Source organism: Pongo pygmaeus, chromosome 9 (genome assembly GCF_028885625.2).
Source record: "Pongo pygmaeus isolate AG05252 chromosome 9, NHGRI_mPonPyg2-v2.0_pri, whole genome shotgun sequence".
In the NCBI taxonomy this organism is placed as follows: domain Eukaryota; kingdom Metazoa; phylum Chordata; class Mammalia; order Primates; family Hominidae; genus Pongo; species Pongo pygmaeus.
Window position 1 is genome coordinate 124,342,389 of NC_072382.2, and position 8,817 is coordinate 124,351,205.

The 8,817-nt window shown below is 43.1% G+C and overlaps 1 non-coding gene across 1 annotated transcript; it reads right to left on the reverse strand.

The window, feature by feature from the left end:
• Positions 1-2,823: 2,823 nt before the first annotated feature.
• Positions 2,824-2,926, reverse strand: LOC129009075 (U6 spliceosomal RNA). The gene has a single exon (XR_008492620.1). It is a non-coding gene; the product is annotated as a U6 spliceosomal RNA (small nuclear RNA).
• Positions 2,927-8,817: the final 5,891 nt, after the last annotated feature.

Genomic DNA, 8,817 nt, shown 5'->3' on the forward strand with positions numbered 1-8,817 from the left:
GGCAGGCTGCAGTCCCGAGGCCTGCCCCACGGGAAAGCAGCTAAGGCCCGGTGAGAAATCGAGCGCAGCGCCGGTGGGCTGGCACTGCTGGGGGACCCAGTATACCCTCCACAGCCGCTGGCCCGGGTGCTAAGTCCCTCATTGCCCGGGCTGGCAGGGCCGGCCGGCTGCTCCAAGTGCGGGGCCCGCCAAGCTCACGCCCACCCGGAACTCCAGCTGGCCCGCAAGCGCCGCACACAACCCCGGTTCCTGCTCGCGCCTCTCCCTCCACACCTCCCTGAAAGCTGAAGGAGTGGGCTCCGGCCTTGGCCAGCCCAGAAAGGGGCTCCCACAGTGCAGCGGTGGGCTGAAGGCCTCCTTAAGTGCCGCCAAAATGGAAGCCCAGGCAGAGGAGGCGCCAAGAGCAAGCGAGGGCTGTGAGGACTGCCAGCACGGTGTCACCTCTCACTGTGACTAACACCTGTAATCTCAGCACTTTGGGAAGCCAAGGCAGGTGGATCAGTTGAGGCCAAGAGTTCGAGACCAACCTGGTCAACATGGTGAAACCCATCTCTACCAAAAATACAAAAATTAGCTGGGTGTGGTGGCACATGCCTGTAATCCCAGCTACTGGGGAGGCTGAGGCATGAGAATCGCTTGAACCTGGGAGGCGAATGTTGCAGTGAGGCAAGATTGTGTCACTGCACTCCAGCCTAGGCAACAGAGCAAGACTCTCTCAAAAAAAGAAAAGAGTAATTGGGGAAGTTGCAAATCTTACGACCTCCAGAATAATGGCTGGTACTTATTTAGAATTCAAGCCCCTCTCATCCTAACTTGGTGGCCTTTCATTAGTTTTACATGAACAGATTAGTTTTGGGGAAGGGCTATTATCATTTAAGCTATAAAATAAGTTTCTCCCAAAGTTAGCTTGAACCACACCCAGGAATGAGCAAAGACAGCCAACCTGTGAGGCTAGAAGCAAGATGGAGTTGGACATGTCAGATTTCTCTCACTGTCATCATTTTCTCAGTTATAATTTTTCTGCAAAGGCAATTTTATATTCTGTGCCACTATTCTATTTTTGCAGCTCTATATATGTTTTAAATGTAGTAGCATTAGATGTTTTACTACCTGCTTAAGGATTCCCTTTGTTGCTTTACTTTTCAAATTATACTTAACATTTTCTTCTGTTTTTTCTGTTAGGTGAAGTTTAGAGGTGCAAAACAATTGTTTGTGCTTTTGATTATCTGTTAATTTTAGAAGAATTGCCATCCAAACATTATATAGTTTCCCAAAGCTAGGCATGTACTAATACAATTAGTGTCCCAATAATCCTATTAGGCAAATATAATTATGAATTTTTTTTTTTTTTTTTTTTTTTTTTTGAGACGGAGTCTTGCTCAGTCACCCAGGCTGGAGTGCAGTGGTGCGATCTCGGCTCACTGCAAGCTCCGCCTCCCGGGTTCACGCCATTCTCCTGCCTCAGCCTCCTGAGTAGCTGGGACTACAGGCGCCTGCCACTACGCCTGGCTAATTTTTTGTATTTTTAGTAGAGACGGGGTTTCACCATGTTGGCCAGGATGGTCTCAATCTCCTGACCTCATGATCCGCCCACCTCGGCCTCCTAAAGTGCTGGGATTACAGGCATGAGCCATAGCGCCCGGCCATGAATTTTTATTTTGCAAATGAGGAATCTAAGTTACCACAGTACTACAGTTCTATATCACAGACCCCACGGGTTAAGACGCACAGATTCCATTAATACTGCTCTCACTTCAGATGACAGTCACAAGTTCAGTGGTCCCCACGCCACCCATATTCTTCTGACCAACTGAATACAAATTCAGAGGTTCCCACAACCTTCTCAGATTTGATAACTTACTAGAATCACTCATAAAACTCAGAAATACACTATATTTGTAATTACAGTTTAATTGTAAGTATACAAGTTAGGACCAGTCACATGAAAAGACCATAGAGTAAGATCTGGAAGGGTCCAGAATGCAGAGCTTTTGCGCCCTCTCCCTGTGGATTTAGGATGTGCTACCTTCTGGCACATAGATGTGTTCACCACCCAGGAAGCTCCACTAAGCTTCAGTGTCCAGAGATTTTATTGGGATTTCCTTACATAGCATGATTGATGGACTCATTGGTAACATGATTAAACTAAATCTCTAGCCCCCCCAAGTCTCCTCAGAAGAGGTCAAACAGATATCACCCCACTCACAGCTCAAACCCTCTTGTCTCATGTTTGGTCTTTCTGACATGACCAGCTCCCAACCTGAGTCATCTCACTGGCATTAATTTAGGTATGGTCCAAAGGGCTCATGAATAATGAGGGCATTCCTATTGCTCAGGAAACCCAAGGATTTAGAATCTTTCTTTTCGCAATCAGGTGCAATGGTCAGTCAAATTCTTATAAAAAATAGGCATAAAAAAGATTAATTACCTTCCCAAGGTCACATAGTAAATGATTGAGATGGTTTCAAACTCAAAAAATATGATCCAGAGCTCGTATCTTTTTTTTTTTTTTTTTTTTTTGGAGATGGAGTTTCACTCTTGTCGCCCAGGCTGGAGTGCAGTGGCACAGTCTTGGCTCACTGTAACCTCTGCCTCCCAGGTTCAAGCGATTCTCCTGCCTCAGCCTCCCGAGTAGCTGGATTACAGGCATCCGCCACCACGGCTGGCTAATTTTTTGTATTTTTAGGAGACAGGGTTTCACCATGTTGGCCAGGCTGGTCTCGAACTCCTGACCTCGTGATCCACCTGCCTCAGCCTCCCAAACTGCTGGGATTACAGGCGTGAGTCACCGTGCCCGGCCGCTCTTTTTTATTTGTTAAAAAAAAAGACATGGAACACCTCACAAATTTGTGTGTCATCCTTGCACAGGGGCCATGCTAATCTTCTCTGAAGCATTCCAATTTTAGTATACGTGCTGCTGAAGCACATTATGCACTTTATAAGGACACACATACCAAGTGGTAGGTGCCCAAGCTTAATTTGTACAATCCACAGTTAGAGACAACCTAAGAAACATGCAGCCATCGGGAAAGTGCAATGATGATGCTAAAATCAGGCAATGTCCTCCTAAGCCAGGAAAAGATGAAACAAATGTGAGAGGCCCATAAGAATCCTCAAGACTCAGAAACAAGTGAAATAATGGCAATTTTTAATAAACAAAATATTTGCTTTAAAATGGGCCCTAAAGGCCATTTTGAATACAGTACTTTAACTCCAAGTCCCTATGCTGAAATATTTCAGAGTTCTCAGATATTTATAAAATATTTGCATAGTCTTTTAGACCAGTGGTTCTCAAATATCAATCCTTAGACGACTACTGAACCTTGATAAATTTTTCACCCCCTTTGTAACAAAATTATAAAAATAAGAAAGATGTAATAATCATTCCATTAAGCTAAATATTCAATTAAAACGGTTGTCCTTTTTTTCTCTCTCTCGGGGGGAAAAAAAAAGAACAAAACACTTTCCCGTTCGCTTTTGGAGCTTCCATACACATGCTCTTTGGAAGTTATTGCCCTTTAGAGGTAAGAGGACGCCAAACATAGATGCAATTTTTTAAAATATTAGCAAAAGAAAAAGCTGGCAACCATGCATTGTCTTTATTTATTTATTCAGGCTGTTATATATAAGTTCTAAATTTCTCTTCAAAGAATCAATATGTCAGTATGTTCAATTCTTTGCCTTCTACTTTTAAACTTCCTCGTAAAGCAACCTTTTTCGATTATCTACTCCACCCTAACTCAATTATGATTACCTAGTCCACCCTGACTCATTCCGATCACCTGCTCCACCCTGACTCATTCAGATTACCTGCTACTTGCTCCGCCCTGACTCATTCTCCACCCTGCATAACCATTTTTTTCCCCCGCCAAATCACTCACCCCGTTATTCTCTTTAAATTAGCCCATAGGAATTAGTTTAGCCTGTGAGGTCTAACCCTACCAATAGGGGAAAGACATAGCAGCAGGGGCCACGTGCGTCAGGGATAAGAACCCCTTCCCCTCCCTTGTCCAAGTGTGCGCTCACCATTGCTGTGTCTGTAAGGGCACACCCTTCTATAGAAGTACCTTGCCTTGCTGAGAATTAAAAGAAAATTTTATATTCGAGTGCTATTTCTTTTGCGGCACCGAAACTTTATATATAACAGAGATTTTATTGGGTTTTTTGTTTGCTAGTTTGATAGTTCTCTCGTTTTGTTTAATAATTCATAGAAATCTTGATCCAGGTGAGGTGTGGAAAAAATTAAAATTAAAAACGTAAAAATCTTGGGAGCCCTACAGTTCGGTTTGCAAGCTGCAGGTGCCCCTTTGTCCAGCAGATGGCAGGGCAGCTCTGCAGGTAACTTCTGGCGCTGCCTTCTGCTGCCTCTGCCTCTGCCTCTGCCCTGAGAGAAAGCACCGCCAGTTCATCTTTCAAAGAATACGTCTCTTCTTGTCTTTAGGGTTTTTCCCCCAAAGAATATTTTCAGCAGAAGTATTTTACATCTCAGTCTAGAAATGAACTTCCCAAGAGTGTTGTGTGTAGGCTTGCCGGTTTTTTAAAAAATTATTATTATTCACTATAAATCTTTATTAACAAAGACCTAACACAGCAGTTCAGAGGTACAGAAAGTCGATGGGAGGAAAGAAGACGGAACTGATCCGAAATGTTTATTCCTCTCCTAAATCACCACTGACAACGACAACCACACACACACACACAAACACACACACACACACACACACACACACAGCTGACGCTCAGAATGCGTAGGGACAGAGACACAAGGAGCAGGACAGGAAGGAAAGGGTAGTTATATATGGCCGAGAGGAACATGGTTCCTTAGTAAGTCTGGAAAATACAGTATTGCCACTCAGGAAAAACAAAGAGGCGCGCCATACTGCCACCCAGTGGTGTGAACTGTTTCTTTCCAGACTTAATGCAAACAAAACCCTTCTTTTTATGCTTCTGTTAGTGGCTGAGATCTTCCTCTCAAAGAACTACATTACACACTACTGCTTGCTCCTACCAGTACCTGACACAGGTGTCAGGCCCAACCACGTGCTCGGTGTATTCATAGCCCTTAGTCACGGAAGCACAGTCTTGTCCGGATGCACAGCATGTGAGGACTTGCTCTCCAAACTTACCATCTTACAGCTCCGGTTAATACAGCAGACCATTCATGCGTCTAGGAACCAAAGAATTACCCTAGGGCCCTGCTATTATTTGGGCAAGAGACTCATAATGACCTTACTTGACTGGCTGCATAAAAAGTCCCAAATCTTCCTGCCATTCCTTCCTCATCTTGGCCTCTGGGCCAGGAGCACAGAGGCTAGGAAAGGACCCAGGAACACCTCTAGGTGCAGAAAAAGGAAATATCGAGGCACTGTTCTTCCCCCTACCTCCTCAGCTTGGCCTAAGGAAATTTTCAGAGTAACTGAGCTAAGCTCCAGCATCCTCTTCTCTTCTGATATGGTTAGACTTTGTGTCCCCAACCGAATCTCATCTTTTTTTTTTCTTTTCACCCACTCAGAGAGATATGTATAACCTCTCTCTTTTTTTATTTTTATTTTAATTTAAGTTCTGGGATACATGTGTAGAACATGCAGGTTTGTTACATAGGTATACATGTGCCGTGGTGGTTTGCTGCACCTATCAATCCATCATCTAGGTTTTAAGCCCCACATGCATTAGGTATTTGTCCTAATGCTCTCCCTCCCCTTGCCCCCCACCTCCCGACAGGCCTGGATGCGTGATGTTCCCCTCCTTGTGTCCATGTATTCTCATTGTTCAACTCCCACGTATGAGTGAGAAGATGCCATGTTTGGTTTTCTGTTCCTGTGTTAGTTTGCTGAGAATGATGGTTTCCAGCTTCATTCATGTCCCTGCAAAGGACATGAATTCATTCTTTTTTATGGCTGCATAGTATTCCATGGTATATATGTGCCACATTTTCTTTATCCAGTCTATCATTGATGGGCATTTGGGTTGGTTCCAAGTCTTTGCTATTGCAAATAGTGCTGCAATAAACATACGTGTGCATGTGTCTTTATAGAAGAATGATATATAATCCTTTGAGTATATACCCAGTAATGGGATTGCTGGGTCAAAGGGTATTCCTTGTTCCAGACCCTTGAGGAATCACCACACTGTCTTCCACAATGGTGGAACTAATTTACACTCCTATCAACAGTGTAAAAGCATTCCTGTATCTCCATATCCTCGCCAGCATCTGTTGTTTTCTGACTTTTTAATGATCACCATTCTAACTGGCATGAGATGTTACCTCATTGTGGTTTTAATTTACATTTCTCAAATGACCAGTGATGATGAGCCTTTTTTCATATGTTTGTTGGCCGCATAAATGTCTTCTTTTGAGAATTGTCTGTTTATATCTTTGCCCAATTTTTGATAGGGTTGTTTGTTTTTTTCTTGTAAATTTGTTTAAGTTCCTTGTAGATTCTGGATATTAGACCTTTGTCAGATGGATAGATTGCAAAAATTTTCTCCCATTCTCTAGGTTGCCTGTTCACTCTGATAATAGTTTCTTTTGCTGTACAGAAGGTCTTTAGTTTTATTAGATCCCATTTGTCAATTTTGGCTTTTGTTGCAATTGCTTTTGGTGTTTTAGTCATGAAGTCTTTGCCCAGGCCTATGTCCTGAATGGTATTGCCTAGGTTTTCTTCTAGGGTTTTTATGGTTTTAGGTTTTACGTTTAAGTCTTTAATCCATCTTGAGTTAACTTTTGTATAAGGTGTAAGGAAGGGGTCCAGTTTCAGTTTTCTGCATATGGCTAGCCAGTTTTCCCAGCACCATTTATTAAATAGGTGCTGGGAAAACACCTATTAAATTATTTCACCATTGCTCGTTTTTGTCAGGTTTGCCAAAGATCAGATGGTTGTAGATGTGTGGTGTTATTTCTGAGTCTTCTGTTCTATTCCATTGATCTATATATCTGTTTTGGTACCAGTACCATGCTGTTTTGGTTACTGTAGCATTGTAGTATAGTTTGAAGTCAGGTAGGGCGAGGCTTCCAGCTTTGTTTTTTTTTTTTTGGTTAGGATAGTCTTGGCTATTTGGGCTCTTTTTTGGTTCCATATGAAATTTAAAGTAGTTTTTTCTAATTCTGTGAAAAAAAAAAGTCAATGGTAGCTTGATGGGAATAGCATTGAATCTATAAATTACTTTGGGCAGTATGGTAATTTTCATGATATTGATTCTTCCTATCCATGAGCATGGAATGTTTTTCCATTTGTTTGTGTCCTCTCTTATTTCCTTGAGCAGTGGTTTGTAGTTGCCCTTGAAGAGGTCCTTCACATCCCTTGTAAGTTGTATTCCTAGGTATTTTATTCTCTTCGTAGCAATTGTGAATGGGAGTTCACTCATGACCAAATCTCATCTTGAATTGTAATCCCCATAATTCTTACATGTCAAGGGAGAGACCACGTGGAGGTAATTGGATCATAGGGGCAGTTTCCCTCATGCTATTCTTGTGATAGTGAGTTCTCATGAGATCTGATGGCTTTGTCAGTGTTTGGTAGTTCTTCCTGCACTCATTCTCCTTCCTGCTGCCTTGTGAAGAAGGTGCCTTGCTTCCCTTTCCCTTCCACCATGATTGTAAGTTTCCTGAGGCCTCCCCAGCCATGCTGAACTGTGAGTCAGTTAAACCTCTTTGCTTTATAAATTACCCAGTCTCAAGCAGTTCTTTATCAGTGTGAAAATGGTCTAATACACCTTCCTCTTGTGTTTTTCTTCTGCTTCCCAGAGCACCTCTCTTCTAAACTGGGGAATTTGACAATCCTGAGTTCAAATTCAGATGAACTCCCCCGATAGCTGGGTGACATTATACATGATAAGGTTTCTTGACCTGATTTTTCATCTTTAACATGAAGATACTAGAACCTCACCAGTGCCTCTTGAGGGGCTTCATCCTCTCAAGTCTAATCTTTTCATAAAAAGTACCCCCATACTTCCAAATTGCATGCTTCATTCCTGCATTCCAATCGAAACTCACTTTTCTTCAATACCAGGCTGTGTCAGTTTTCAAGAAAGCTAGTTCATTGAATTAATTTGCAGTAATATGAAAATGATTAATAACAGCGTCTCCTTCCTAGGGTCATATAATCCCACCAAAATTGTAGAACTACCGCCAGGCATGGTGGGTCACACCTGTAATCCCAGCACTTTGGGAGACCAAGGCAGGTGGATCACCTGAAGTCAGGGGTTTAAGACCAGCCTGCCAACATGGTGAAACCCTGTCTCTACTAAAACAATACAAAAATTAGCTGGGCGTGGTGGCAGGCAGCTGTAATCCCTGCTACTCAGGAGGCTGAGGCAGGAGAATCGCTTGAACCTGGGAGGCAGAAATTGCAGTGAGCCGAGATCGCGCCATTGCACTCCAGCTTGGGTGACAAGAGCAAAAGTCCATCTCAAAAAAAAAAAAAGAATTGTAGAACTACCGAATATTAGAAGGGGGTGGCCCATAGAGGTCATCTTATTCCAATCCCATATTCTCCAGATGACTCATCTGAATCCTGAAGACACTAAGCAGATGGCCCAAGCCACAGAGGATTTCATAGAAGGGCCCAGATGAGAAGAGGACAGATGCAGGGTACCGATCTCTGCACTAGAATATGTGCAATCTTCTGCACTGTTTTGGGGATTCTATTCCTGCCTATTGTCCTTGGCTTCCTCCCATTGTCCACTTCTGAACCCATAAGCACAAATTTCCTCTCCTCTCCCCATTCCTAATTATCCCCATCTCACGTGGGTGGCAGAAAGTCTTCACATTTTCCAGGCTTCATGGCTTAGAACTCCTTAGGGAATGGTTCCAGTCTC